The sequence below is a fragment of the Mugil cephalus genome, chromosome 15 (assembly GCF_022458985.1).
Source record: "Mugil cephalus isolate CIBA_MC_2020 chromosome 15, CIBA_Mcephalus_1.1, whole genome shotgun sequence".
Lineage (NCBI taxonomy): Eukaryota > Metazoa > Chordata > Actinopteri > Mugiliformes > Mugilidae > Mugil > Mugil cephalus.
In genome coordinates, this window is record NC_061784.1 from 15763999 (window position 1) to 15778010 (window position 14012).

The 14012-nt window shown below is 42.7% G+C and overlaps 1 protein-coding gene across 1 annotated transcript in view; it reads left to right on the forward strand.

Moving 5' to 3' along the window:
- The first annotated feature begins 954 nt into the window (after window positions 1-954).
- Window positions 955-14012, forward strand: part of LOC125021068 (polypeptide N-acetylgalactosaminyltransferase 10-like) — a 94244-nt gene continuing 81186 nt past the window's right edge. Inside the window, exon 1 of the mRNA XM_047606888.1 lies at window positions 955-1278. The gene's annotated coding sequence lies outside the window, so the exon portion shown is untranslated. The remainder of the gene's footprint in view (window positions 1279-14012) is intronic.

Genomic DNA, 14012 nt, shown 5'->3' on the forward strand with positions numbered 1-14012 from the left:
TGAGGCTGACAGCCTCTCTCTCTAACAATGTTGCCTCCATTCTTGCGATACATGCACTACTTGTAGCGCATGTATCGGCTCCTTGCTGCAAGTAAAACTTGGAAACGAGACTCCAGTGACTCTGTCCTTTTTGACAAAAGAATTTCCGTAACAGTCACCATTTGACTTCCACAGATGAGTGCCTCACGTCCTTCACAAGGATTGCACAGAAATAACTTAACAGACTCGGTCAAATCAAGGTTATCTTTGCCAATCTATACAGTTTAACCGTGCATTATATGTTCAGAGTTTCCTTCTGTGTAATAATACATATTAAATTATTCATGGGTGTAACAGTTGAGCTCACATTAAAAAAAAGAATGCGAGCAGGTGCCAAAATGACTTATGGAGAGCTCCTGTAGCTCCAGAGAGGGGGAGAATTTTGAGGCCTCTCTAGTCATGCCTTTTGTGTGGTGGCTGCAGAGGGATGTGACAATTAAAGGGATGTGTCATTTGGGTGATTCAAACCAAGTTGTTTTCAGATGCATGCATCCACAAATAGGCATATCAAGCCCATTTTTAGTTGTGGGAGACAAAGCATAGAATGATGGTGTCTCTAAGCCAGGGTTGCCTATCTTTATTGACCTTTGTATTTTTAAGTTTGTTTCTCTTTTAAATGTAATTTATTTTCTTCATTTGTAAACCAAATGACATCTTTGTGACACAGTAATTTGACATTAAAACACCCCTAAATCTCCCCCTGACCCTAGAATCCCTCCTGTCTGCGCATATTAAAACTTTCCAAGACGGGAAGACCAAGACTCCTGTCAGTAGGCGGCTTTGATTAGACTTTGCGTAATCACAACCACCTTGATCGAAGCTAAGGACAGCTTATTGCATAGCATTTCAAAACACACACGGGCACAAAAAGTCCATGCACTGCTGGCTGCGCCTCCTTCCCTCGCGCCGGTTGATCCGCGCCCCCTAGCGGCGGAGCAGGCGGCCGCGGAGCGTCAGAGCGCCGGTGCCCGTCCCCACAGTCGGAGTCAAAGTTGTCTCCGCTCGGAAAAGCGGTGAGTCGGGGTCTCGCTAGTTCGCAACCGCCGCTGCTTTTCACACGCACGCTTCCTCGCGGACGAGATGAGGCGGAAAGAGAAGAGGCTGCTGCAGTTCGCTGGGCTGCTCATAGCGGCTCTTCTTTTCCTCCCCAACGTCGGACTGTGGTCTTTGTACCGGGACCGAGTGTTCGACAACTCGCCCGACGCGCTGGACGGTCCGGGCGGCATCCTCCAGATACAGGTAAGCGGAGCTCGGCTTCGTGTGGCTCGGCGTAGCTGTCTCGACTTGAGAGCGGTTAGTTTGGCTCGGCGGCGTTTCCACAACATTTAGCTACATTTCCATACTGTGTGCATGTGTGTGTGCGCAATGTGCTTCACGACGTGGGCCGTGCTTTAGCACCGTGTTCGGCATGGCAGGTCACGCCGCGGCCAGAAACGGACCGACGGACGGACTGGCGGACGGGGGAGCCACGTAGCTAACCGGAGCTAGGCGCCGCAGCAAAGTTGCGATAAGACCGACTTCAGGAAGTTGACAGAAACGCGAAGCGGGCGGTGCTGCGTTCACAGGTTGGCTGACGAACGTCTGCACTCGCTGCGAATCACCGGCCCCCTGTTCAGTTCCGCGTTCACGGTGATTGCCTCGGATTAAATAATGCGTAATGTTCTACACTTATTTTGTCACCTCATTAGGTGCACTAGGGAAGAAGAATGCACTACAATGTAACAGTGTGTGCACTAAAACCTCCTCCATGGCTGTGAAGTTGAAACAGCAGCTTTGGGGTAACAAAAGTCAATAATTTCATTTAATTTTAGGATTAAGTATTAAGTATAGTCAGGGTTTAATGTACTTAGCATATTTTGGCCACCCACTCAACATGCAGGAAGGGTTGGGGAGCAAAATGTTAGGAACAGTGTCAAATGTACCACCCACAGCCGCCTGAACACTGAGTTGAGTAAGTTGAAGCAGACTGCAGGGGCGTCCCTAATAAAGTGCTCGGTTAGAGAATGTAAATTGGTGGAGAACTGTATATGTGATTGATAATAAATGCTTTGCTCATCACTTGCCACTCAAACTCAGTTCATGCGGTGCACATAAATCAAGCAAAATATTAGGAACACTTTCAAATGTACCACCCACAACCGTCTCAGCATTGAGGTGATTTTGATTGCAGGTTTGTTCCTAATAAAGTGCTCAATTGTGAAAGTATTTCACTAATAATAAATGCTTTTCTGATCACTGGTTAATAAACACTCCCTTGCCAAAAACATTAGGTTAAACAAGTCAAAATAAATGCATTCTGGGGCTGTTCATGAACGTCCATCCTGGGCAATCTGATTGCAGGTGGCTCGCTTAAAGAACAGGTGTGAACACACCCAGGATGCATTTGAGCGGTCCGATCTCAGGCCACATTCGCAGGAGGTTTGGGACTCTGTGACCTTTGGTAGTGTGAACACACAGTGCTTCCCGGGTCACACTAAGGACCGCCTACTCAACAGAGATGTGTAAACGATGTTTTGCCTCTTTCATTCAGGACAAAAGTTTGGAATTTCCTCAATAATCGCCCAAGTCTCTACTTAATTGTATTACCAGATATATTTCTGTCTGTCAGCTTCTAGGGTTTGAGTCAGTCCCTAAAAAAAACAAGTCAACTGGAGATGGATCAATAAAGTATAGCTTAACTTGTGTGCTTCCAGTGAGAGAACCTTTACAGCTTGTTCCAAAATATGTACCCGAACCCCACAGCAGAATTTATAATATTGCTAATTTGAATAAAATGTCAGCAAATACAAAATTACAAAGTTAATTGAGCGCCTAAATATAAAGCAAAAACAAATTTTTCTATTTGAAATGGGGAGAAATTCTGACTTGAATTGCTAAATAGGATGGCTGTATAAACTGATCTTTTTTTTTTTTATTATCATTGTTATTATATATGGTGATATAAGTTCAAATGAGAGTCGCCCGGTCTCAAACTTTTTAAATCCTCAGCCACAGAGCTCAGGTTCTGCAGGCTGCGGTTTAAAACGAGAAATAAGAAATAACAGCCAGAACAAAAGCACCGCGTGTATTAGTATAGATTTCAAAGTTAATACAATAGATCGAGTTATTATTCTTCCACTGCAGCTCAGCTGAATTGCCTGAAAGCGTTCCAGTGCTCTTGCTCATCTTGCAAGGAGACATTTGATACTCCAAAGGTTTAGTCTGTGGCTAATTGAGCTATATAAATGTTACTTGCTCTTGCTGCTTACATTCATATTGTACGGCGCATTGATATTTTAAGTATGGAGATGGATGAAGATGACATTTCTGTTTAGTTGAACAGAATGCGTTATAGATAGAAGATGCTTTAATGTTTGGAAAATAAGCTAACGCAATAAGTTTGGGTTTTCGTACTCTGTATTTCTTGAGGGAAGCTTACTTGTGGCTCGGACTGAATCTACAACAACATAAACGTCTTAAAAGTGAAAGATTTGAATGCGCGAGGGGCCCAAGCTGATGCTGGCTGTGTTGTTGTGTTGGTCTACATAAAACTTTTGGGAAAATCGAAAGGCAGCAACAAAAAACTTAGCCCGTCTGGCAGACAATAGCAGCTTCTCTAATTCAAATGAGGCAAAATCTGCTGAATGGATGCTTTCATGGGTGGTGTGTGTGTGTGTGTGTGTGTGCATGTGCGCTAGTGGGAGCTTTGGCTGATGGTTGTGTTTGTCCACACGCTGCAAACTTGCTTGACTGGAGCGATTGTAGAAATGGAGTGAAAGGAGCAAGTGAAGGCAGAGTTTGATCTGATGCTTTAACAAGCTCTTAAAATGCATGCCGCGTGTTCCTCTCGAAGGTGGAATGATGCCTCAAACAGCTCTTTAATAACTCCATCCATCATCAGGTCACTGTGTAGCACGTTGATAAATCTCCATCAAATGTCCAGTGGAGTGATTTGGGTAGGGGCGCACTGATGCCTCCAAGTGTTCGGCTGATTACGTAAATACGCCACTTGATCTGAAACGAAAAAACACTGCCTTGATGTCAGAAGTGTGGGAATTCTTTAAACATAGATTGAATAACAATGCAATACTGCAGCAGCGTAGCCATTGTGCATGAGCATCCAATCAGAGAACGGCATGAAAACGTTGAGACGGGAGCGCTAGTTTATCTAAACGCTGGTGGTCAGTTGTTTTTGTTTTTTTTTTCTTTTGGACAAGAACCAGTGAGGACTCTCTAGTGCACATACTAATGACTGGTATGGCATTTAAAAGTTACAAGCCTGTGTTTGCAGGTCGCTAAGATTAAAAGACACTGCAATGTTACGCTAGGAACGTGCGATAACATATCGCACACTATTTACCGCCTAAAACCATCTGCACAATGAGAGTTTGCCTTTTATGGATAAGGCGTGGTTGACGTTCTTGCAGCCCTAGCTCACCCGTGGCTAATATGCAGGGCAGATAAGAAGTATGGCGAAAGGTGCTAAATGAGGGTCCTCATCAATAATACGGAACTGGTTTGGATATCATAAGGCGGATGTAGCACAAACTTGTCCCACGCGCTACGTTTGCAAAAGAAGAAAAAAAAAGTTAATGGCTAAGGATAATAACACAACAAATTTATTCCACCACCTGAAGTGCAACCACTAGCCAGAATACAGTGAGAGCCAGCAAATTAGTCTGGAGAAAGCAGCCATATCCTCTGGTAAATTAAAATATATATATATATATATTTTTGTACAAATACTTGGCTCAAAATTGCCGGCACATTCAGTCAGTCCATTCCATATGATAACAATACATTTTTTTAGCTCATGTCTCTCATCCCTACCTACGTTAAGCACTGAGTGGGCGTAAGCAACAGATGAAGATTTCCACTTACTTTCAGCAATAGCCGCTAAAGTTCAATTGCACTCAGCGCCGTCTCTGCTAATTAATGGCACAATATAGCAGCACACATCCTTGCTAATTAAGTTTACATCGAGCGAATCTTAACTTTTGTGATGAGTGGTATCAATATAGCCTAGAAGCAGATCCATCTCCCCCACAACATTACATCAGACTAATATTATCATTGGATAAAAGTTCAAATTTGAAAAGATTTCTTCATTTGTGCATGAATGTTTTTCATGCTCAGTATTAGGAAAAGAGATTGAAAGTTAAATGGTGGAAGCAACATATTAACTAACTAAATCAGGGAAATCTACATGTTTTATGCCACTGCCACTGCTAATCTTTTGGTGCTGTGGAAATGATAAAGTTAGCATTCTGCACAAATGTCCTCCGAGGACTACGTTTACCTGCTCACTCTTGTGTTTCATATCAAGGTGTTGGGAGCAGGAATTGAAAAAAAAGTGTCAGAAGCAAGCTCGTCTGATAAAAGTGATTAACTTTTCCCAATGATAAAGAAGGCTCCAGAAATTTGCAACTACTTTGCTTGTTTGACGTATCACACATGGCAGTTATCAATGACTAATTAAGTTTTTCACAGCTTACTGATTGAACAAAACCTCCCGGTGCCCCACCTCAGATGAAAATAGAAAGGTGCTACTGGCATTTCTCCAGGAGTTGACTTTTACACTTTACTAACGCAGTGGTGTCCGATCCATTAGACAGCGTAAGCTGTAATCATTTACTCATGCAAATTGTCCCTGTTTCGCAGCGAACAGTCCCTTTCAGACCCTCCCCATTGTGACGGTGACAGAAAGGTAATTTGCGCATCCTGTTGAAGCAGAGGTGGCTCCGTGTCCTCGTGCCTGCTCCAGCAGCTCAGGTCAAGTGAAAGCTACAGCGTACGAGAGCGACGGCAGCAATAAGAAGCCGTCGTGCGGTCTGACCCGCCGCCTGCTGTGCTCCCCGGCTAACCGTGTGATTGCCTTGACAAACGAGTTTGTGCTAAGTTGCAGATGATTTTAATTTCTTTATCCAATTTAAGTACGACCGCTTTGTACACGCCGTCTCAAACTTTTTAAAAACATTACTTCGTGACAGCTGAGACTTTTGATCTCGAGTAATGAACCCAACCACAATAGGTGAGAACTACTGCAGTAGGCCTAGCTTTGCAGGATTTAATGACCCAGAACTTAGCACAGGATCGGAAGCACACGTCCGCCCAGGCAAACCTGATGTCACTGTGTTTAAGCCTCTTATCGTGAAGTTCCTGTTATCTGCATTGTGGTAAATTGCACTTTGGCCCCGTTCACACCTTGTATTAAATTCCATCTTCTGGATAATGGTGTGAACACACCCAGGACGACGATGATATTTATCTGCATTTTTTTTTTTTTTTTTTTTTGGTGGCGAGAAAACATTAAAGACACCTGCTAAGCAGAGGTTAAAAAACACCTATTATAAATGATCACACTGTAAGGAAAAAGCACCCTGACCCATGTCTCTTCATTAGTAAAGCCTTTTAAAATGTTCTGTCCTCGCTGTTGACTTGCAAACAGTGAATAGATGAAATGACTGAATATGACTATACTGTGCCATTCTATCATTACCTAACGTATCGGGAGGCGGTTTAATTATTAATGCGATCTTGTTGATGTATTTAGTTAAGTGTATTTCCTCTTTATTTGTGAGTTCACTTACCTTTATTACTGAAGATAAAGGTTAGGAATATAAACTTCCCGGGTATGAATTATAATCTGAGCTGTGTGTAGGTCTCAAAAACAACCAACCAATCAGAGATCAGTACGTAATAACTTAACATGTGTGTAAAGATCTGTTAGAGATGGCTGCTTTAAAAAACTTTACCGTGTTCCAAATAATGTTGGTATTTATTTGCGTACAGAGCGTGAAACAGAGACGGGACCCGTAGAGCTGACTGAAGACGCTTGGCGAAGCTGGCCACTCGCAATCAGATAGGCCAGTACGGACGTTAATGCAAAGCCTGAACAGAGCCTTCGACTCACTGGTAGTGTTACTAAGCTTCCTCTTGTGACTGTAACTCAACGCTTCCTTACATAGCTGTGTCGCTGCCATCCAGTCCTGACGACTGCTTCTGAAAGGATGCTGATATTTTGGCTCGAAGAGAATCGTGATTAATCTAGCGTGAATTATTAATTGACAACCGGAGAAAATGAATCAATAATGTAAGCGGCTGCTATTCCCTGACTGACAATCAAATACCATTCAACGGTGCTTAACTTTACGGTCATGGAAGCACGAAGCACTATTCTCTGAGAAACGTTCATGCTAAAATTGAACAAGTCACTAACACCTCTTTAGGACTGATCCATTATTTAGAAAAAATAATAGGTTCATTTTACTTGGTAGCAAGACCGAACGTACTCTGACCGCAAAACCTTTGTCAGAGGAGGCTCATATAGAGTCTCTGCTTGGAAACTTTTGCCCCTGCGAATATCTTCCTGTCCAATCATATTGATGTGGTGGGCTTTACATGGTGGCAACTTGGAATGAACTAGATCATACTTCATATACCTTTTCATACGTTCCCAGGCCAGGTTCTATTTTCGGTGCGTCTCGCCGCTGGATGTTCGTTCTGCTAACTGAATGCGATCAGTTCTGATAAAAGTCCAGAAGATAAAGTGTGCTCTTGAAAAAAGAAAGTTGGCCGAGATTCACGGCCCTGTCACAGAGAAATGAGAATCATACTGGCTCCTGTACACTGGAGGCTACATTTATGAGCCACACACAATGGGCTGGATTAGTGCTCATTCATCACCACAGGACCTTGTGCGTTTCGCCTCTGACACGCATCCAATACGCCCGGTGACCCACACACTCTGAAACACACACTTACTCGCATATACTGCTGTTATTGCTAGGAGAAGGTCAGCCACTGGCAGTCTGGTCTTATTAATGAGCAGAGCTCAAAGTAAACAAGAACGTTTATGTAAAACATCTCAGGAAAAGGAAAAAACTCCAACTGAAAAAATGCCCCCACATCTTTTAATCTCTAATTTCAACCTCAGAAGATAACAGACTGCCAGACTAAAGCTTACAGATTACTCTCAAGCAAAACTGGTTTTTCTGAGTAAATACCCCCAGTGCTATTTTGAATTCCCCAGCTGTGTGCGTGTGATATGTTCTCACCCCACAGTCGCAATGCAAATGGGATATCTTCCTGACCTGTCCGCCCTCCAGGCCTCCCACGGGCTTTAAAAAACATTGAAAGCCTGACATTTGTCCTTTTGAGAAAATAAACCGACCTTTAATACTTTCTTCATTGACTTTTTATCTCTCGAACCTTTTGAAGAACTCGTTCAGGCTGTAATTGGACTGCAGCTGCGCAGAGATACGATTAGACCCGATGTAATTTGATTTGGAGCTGACAATATTGTTATAAGCCATGCTAACGTTTCCTAGCAGCATATCGTAAGGAAGAAGTCTTCCATTGTGTAACATACTGTTGGTGTTAATTACCTGACAAATTATATAACTTACCGAATAAATAATTTGTGCATTGGCATCTGAAATTACAAGGAAATGCGTACAAGAATGAAATATGTGTTTTTCTTGTTTTTCAAATTAAATTGTGGAAACTGTGCCAGTTAGACGTTTCAAGTCATATACATGTCCCAGATTCTAACGCCCGGGTGTTAGACTTGGTCCTTGCTTGCCTTCAGCACTCTGGCAGTGTCAAACTGTTTGACCTGAAGCTGTCTGTTACCTCTCCGTTGCTACTCTGATAGACATTAAAGTTGTATAAGAGTTTAGCCTGTGGTCCTGATTTCTTCAGAAACTCTCCTTTCTGCTCTGTTGACATTATGTGGGAGAAAGGAGTAATGTTTAGTGCCGATAGCGAGCAGTGATTTCACGCTCTGGAACCTCGAGGCTGTGCCTACAGGAAACGTGAATCCGAAGTGCTCAGGAACAAAAATTGAGATTTTGTGGATTTAGGCTGCCCTCACAAAAACGGCTCGGGGTTGGCCTCCTCGAGGCACGTTGTGGAATTGGGAGTAATTTCAGGGCTGCGCTGGATGCCGCTCTCAAATTGGTCCTATGGATCCTGTGAGGTTAAGAGCAGTTAGAGGGACCATGAGAGGAGGAGTAAGACAATTTAACATGGTATATGATAACTGTTGGGAGAGTTCATTACACTGTGTATTGTGTTATTGTAAAAATAATTGTAAAAAACAGTTCATTACTGCATTAACATTGTACCAAGTCAACTGTAGAGATCTTGAATGTGTCATCATGGCTGTATTTCATTTTCAACTCCAGTAAAATGTGCGTGGAGATGTGACATTTACTTATAGTTGCTAATCAAAAATGATTAGTGTGCGTATCTCATACATAGTTTGACACGAGTAAGATTATTTAGCCAGCTTCAGGGTTTCCTGATGAGGAGGGAGGCTGTTAATGTCAGTACCCGGTGCACTCTCACTGAGCTGTGGGCTAGCTCTGCTGCTAGACTGGGAAATGAGATTTTATCTTTAATGTGTTAAGCCTCTGGAAACGAGGTAGACCGAGGGGTGAAAGTCATTTGCAAAGACAAGTGGAGTTACTCGCTGCAGACTTAAGCTGGTGCACCTTATCACTCAGCGGAGAGAGGAGGAGGAGGGAGGGAGGGAATGGAACACCTCGGGAGAAAAAGGCAGAGTGAGTGGGTAAAAGAGGTTTTTGTTCGCGGCCTCGACTTTGTTGGTGAGCGTTTCCTCCCCAGGTTCCTCAGACAAGGCAAGACGTTGACTCGCTGCTGGCTGCGGCGCAGGCTGAGCGCGTGCAGGAGCTGCTCTGTATGCCTGTCAGGGATCTGCTGGCCCAGATCAGTGCAAGGAGCCAAATGAGGGACAGGTGCAGGAGACAGCCTGTGGATACAGAGCAAGGAGTCAGGCTTTTAATTACAGCCACGTGGGTTATGGAGATGCTTTTTTTATGTTCAGATGATTAAGCTAATCCCTGAATGCTAATTTTCGGCCTGCTCTTTACTTCACTGTGCTGAGCCTCACGGAGAGTAGCGTGCACGCTTTGGTTTTCTGCTGAATTAGTTTGAGTGGGATTATTTTGAGCATAAATCGTCACTTTTACCTAGTCTCTAATAGGAACGCTTCTCGTAAAATCACACACTCTCCACATGCTGTCATTGCACTAGTTTTATAAAGCCCTGTAGATGCATAAATGTGTCTCAGAACATTCGGAGCGTGCCTATGGTTAAGTTTAAACAGGAAGCCTCTGTTACAATCATGGGAGGTTTGTTAGAAATGCCCGTATCTGTATCTGGAGATCAATATTGGGGCCAAGCCAGGCATTTTAAAAATGATGAGATTGGACCGGTGTCGGGCTTCAGCCAAGGCTGGTCTTTCGGAGTTATTTATTTAAGGTCTGGCATAAACCAAAACCATGTCCCTGTAGCGTCAAAGTACTTTCCTCTGGAAATAAAAGTCAGTCAAACAGCAATTTGTAAGCTCATCACTAGTTTGAACATTCTCGGTATGCCATAGGCTGGAAATGTCTAAAATAAAAGACACTGCTGAACTGACCCTTTGTTGGCTTTCTGGTTGTCCTGCTGAGAACCAACCAGAACCTTCTACCCTTTGGGACTAAAACTTGGGACTAAAAGTCAAAATATTTTGGTGTCACCTTCAAGATGTAGCCCAATCAAATGAGGACACTTGGAGCAGTGGGCTGCCTGACAAGGTATATCCAGGGGAGCAGTTTGGGAGATTTAAGGCTCATTTACGGTACTGCAGGACTAGGCGGGGTAACCTACGCATGTAGGCTTTGTTCTTTTTTGTTTCTACATCCTGGTTCATTTTCAACAATACCACATTTTCAGCTGCTGGTAAGTGTAATGAAGAAATCAGCTACTGTTCCTCAGTGGCTCCTTTCATTGACAAACCTTTAGCTGGTAAATTCGATTCCAGTTCAACTCTTTCTTCACACCAGGCTGTCTTTGTTGTGTTCAGTTGTAAAATACTGGCATGTGTTTCCTTTTTTTTTTTTTGTTTGGCAGAGTGTACTTGACCACAACACCAGACCTGTGATAAGTTTATCTCTCTCAGGGGAAATGCACCAGCGTAGTTTTTCCTGAGAGATTATTCTGTTTGTCTTCTTCCAGTGGTATGCTTTGATGCAGGAGGTGTGTGTCTTTCCGTAGCTCTTGCTCTTGGAGTCTGCTGCGTTTAAAGGCACTCTGCTGTGGGCTTTGTGCATATGAGATGAAAACTCTGTGCGTGCGTGCGTGTGCGTGTGTACAAAAGACAAAAAAATCACCTGCCTGGCTGCACAGCAGTAGAGATCAGTTGATAAGGTGAACCTCCGTTAAAGCAGATAAACATGATGTGGAAACTTTGAGTATCCACAAACCATTTAGTCCGAGTCAGGCTGCTGCTACTGTATGTTCTTCTCAATCATCTTCCCCCAGGCATGAGCATGAATCAGAAACCTGGTTTTACTTTGTGTCTGAGCGTAAAGTATTGCGAAGGATTTCTTACCATTATTTGCACCCATAACAGGTTACACTAGGTCAGGGGTCTGCAGCTTCTACGTAAAAAAACAACATGCATCTTTTTTTGTGGAGCCAAAAAATGTATCTGGAGCTGCAAAACATATTGACCCCCAAAGGGAAAATAACACAGCTACAAAGTTTACCACAGTTACACTGTATGCACAATATCCTTTACATCACTTGACTCAGCGGTTGAGTATGGTGGTGCTAAATTGGATTGAGCTCAGCAGTTCCAAAATTGCTCTTTTTCGCTTATCTCCAGCTCACTACTTCTCAGCAAATGCTGTGTGCTGGTTATGGGAACATCTGTCAGCAAGGGATGTCAAGTTCTTTTGCCTCTTGATCTGATACCGAATACTTTTAATATTCAGTATCAGCCCATCCAATCTTAAACAAACAAAATTTCCTCCCCTGGTGATTCATAGAGGCTTTTCTTCTCTTCTTTGTATTTGCTTTTCTGTGACTGGATTCAGGCAAATAAATATTTCTGTCAAAATGTAGAGTGGAGAGGGTAACTCGTACCTTGGCTCCAGAAAACCTGTGTCCTCAGCTCCATAAATAAGCTGGTCATCCAACGCCATAAACTCCCTGACCCTCTATGTATTTTTGTCCTTGACACTGTCTCCAGGAAACTTTTCTCTCCTGTTAAACGCAGTATTCAGTTTCTTATGTTGTTCACTCAGCATACTCCGTAGTTTGTTTTTGTTTTTTTTTATCGTTGTTATTCATACTGAACTGAATAGTGATCTCATACTACCAGCTCAAAGCATAATTTGCAAATTTCTGTCTTAATTTACTAGTTTTTTGAAACACCAATCACGTGGGCTTGGTTCCGCTGATTCTAAAAATTTTGGCACCTTTGTGCTAGTCAGCCAACTGCCACTAAAACAGAAGTCATTTTCTTGTTTCTTTTTTTTTGTGTTTGGGAGCTTCAACACTAGCCAACCACCATTAAAACAGAAGAGGATGAAGACATATGGCAGCTAAAAGGACCTAAAATATTTATCTACAAAAGATTTCCCCTGATGCTGATGTTGAGATACTGATCATGACACCCATACTTTCAAAATTCGACTCTTTGCTGATGACGACCTGCAATGGCAGTGGAAGGGTGCTTATTGACACCCAGTATGTGAACTTGGTTGTTGGTGGTTCAGACTTGACAAGTTTGATTTTGAAGTATGGACTCTTTAGGATTAAAGATGCGGGGTGATGATTCTGGAATAGGAGCGTACCTGAAATGCATTCAGGGACGGTATAATGTCCACACGAGTTACAATCCGATGTATCCTTAAGAAAAACGACAAGATGTGAAAACATCAATGCATTTGAGTTGATTTTAACGTACCTTACTGGAATAAACCCTTTCTTGGAAGTTAGTAACTTGTGATTGGCATTTTGATTGGCAATTTTCTGTCTATTGATTGGATAATGAAAATGTTTTATTTATTCATCTTTTGAGACAATTTTAACAATTAATGTTACCGCTTAATACCGTTCAGTTCACGTAGATTTGTGAATTGTACCTCTGCCAGTCCGCCAGACGAATGCAAAATCATTTCAATAACCAGTTACTCAGAATGTTCGTGAAAATGGAACAAGTGTGCATGGAAACACATTGTGTGGAAAATGAACTTGTATAGCAGCAGGAGAAAATAATTACCCAATCACATTAAATTTGGAGGCCATATGCGAAAACAGAACGAGAAATGTTATTATAGCAATAGCACGACAGTAGACTGCCTCTGTTTTCCATCCACATAGCAAACACAGAAGGGGAAAGTCTGTTCACGTAATACTGTGCTTTATCAGCGTACTGTACAACATTTCTTAAAGGTTGAATTTTGGGAGCAACAGCACCAGTATTGTAGCAGTGGAACTGCTAATGAAGCGGCGCTACAGACGTCTCCATCTGCTTTCAGAAATAGTTGATTAAATCCAAAGAAAAGAAAAATACGAAGAACCTGCCAATAAAAAGCCCATTGCTGGGGCAGATGCTGGGTCGTAAACGCTTTCAGTGAATAATCCCTCTTCTTCTTCATGTGTGAATGATTGTAAACGTGTTGATGAATGGTTCAGCTCGATCCACAGTGGCACGTCAGCAGCTGTTGCTTTCCTAGCGTGAGCTTTGTTAAACTTTCCTCACCCACATTCCCACAGTCCCGATTAAAAAACCGACTTCTAGAATGAAACCTTTCTTCTCTCACCATTAAGCTGCTGCCCTCCTGTGAAGTGTGACGGGTTTGTTTCATTTCTGACAGATCATGGTGCGGTAGATGTTTCCTTTTAGCTGAGACGGCTTCAGAGGAAAGGTTTGAACTGAGGCAGCCGGTCTCGTTTCCTACTCGTAAAGTACTTTTCGGTAAAAAAGACTGCAGCCACACCAGCACATCTGAAACAGCTGTTTGAAGATTGACGTGCTGTCTGAGGAAGAAATGGGAGCATTTTTTGCTCTGCTAGACCATAGCCTTTATTTATGAGGTTCGCACAGGAACAGCAGGTGATGTCACTGTTTGGGTATTAAAAAATAAATAAATAAATAAACGCCCCCCCCTCATGTATTCAGTTTGGATCATAGA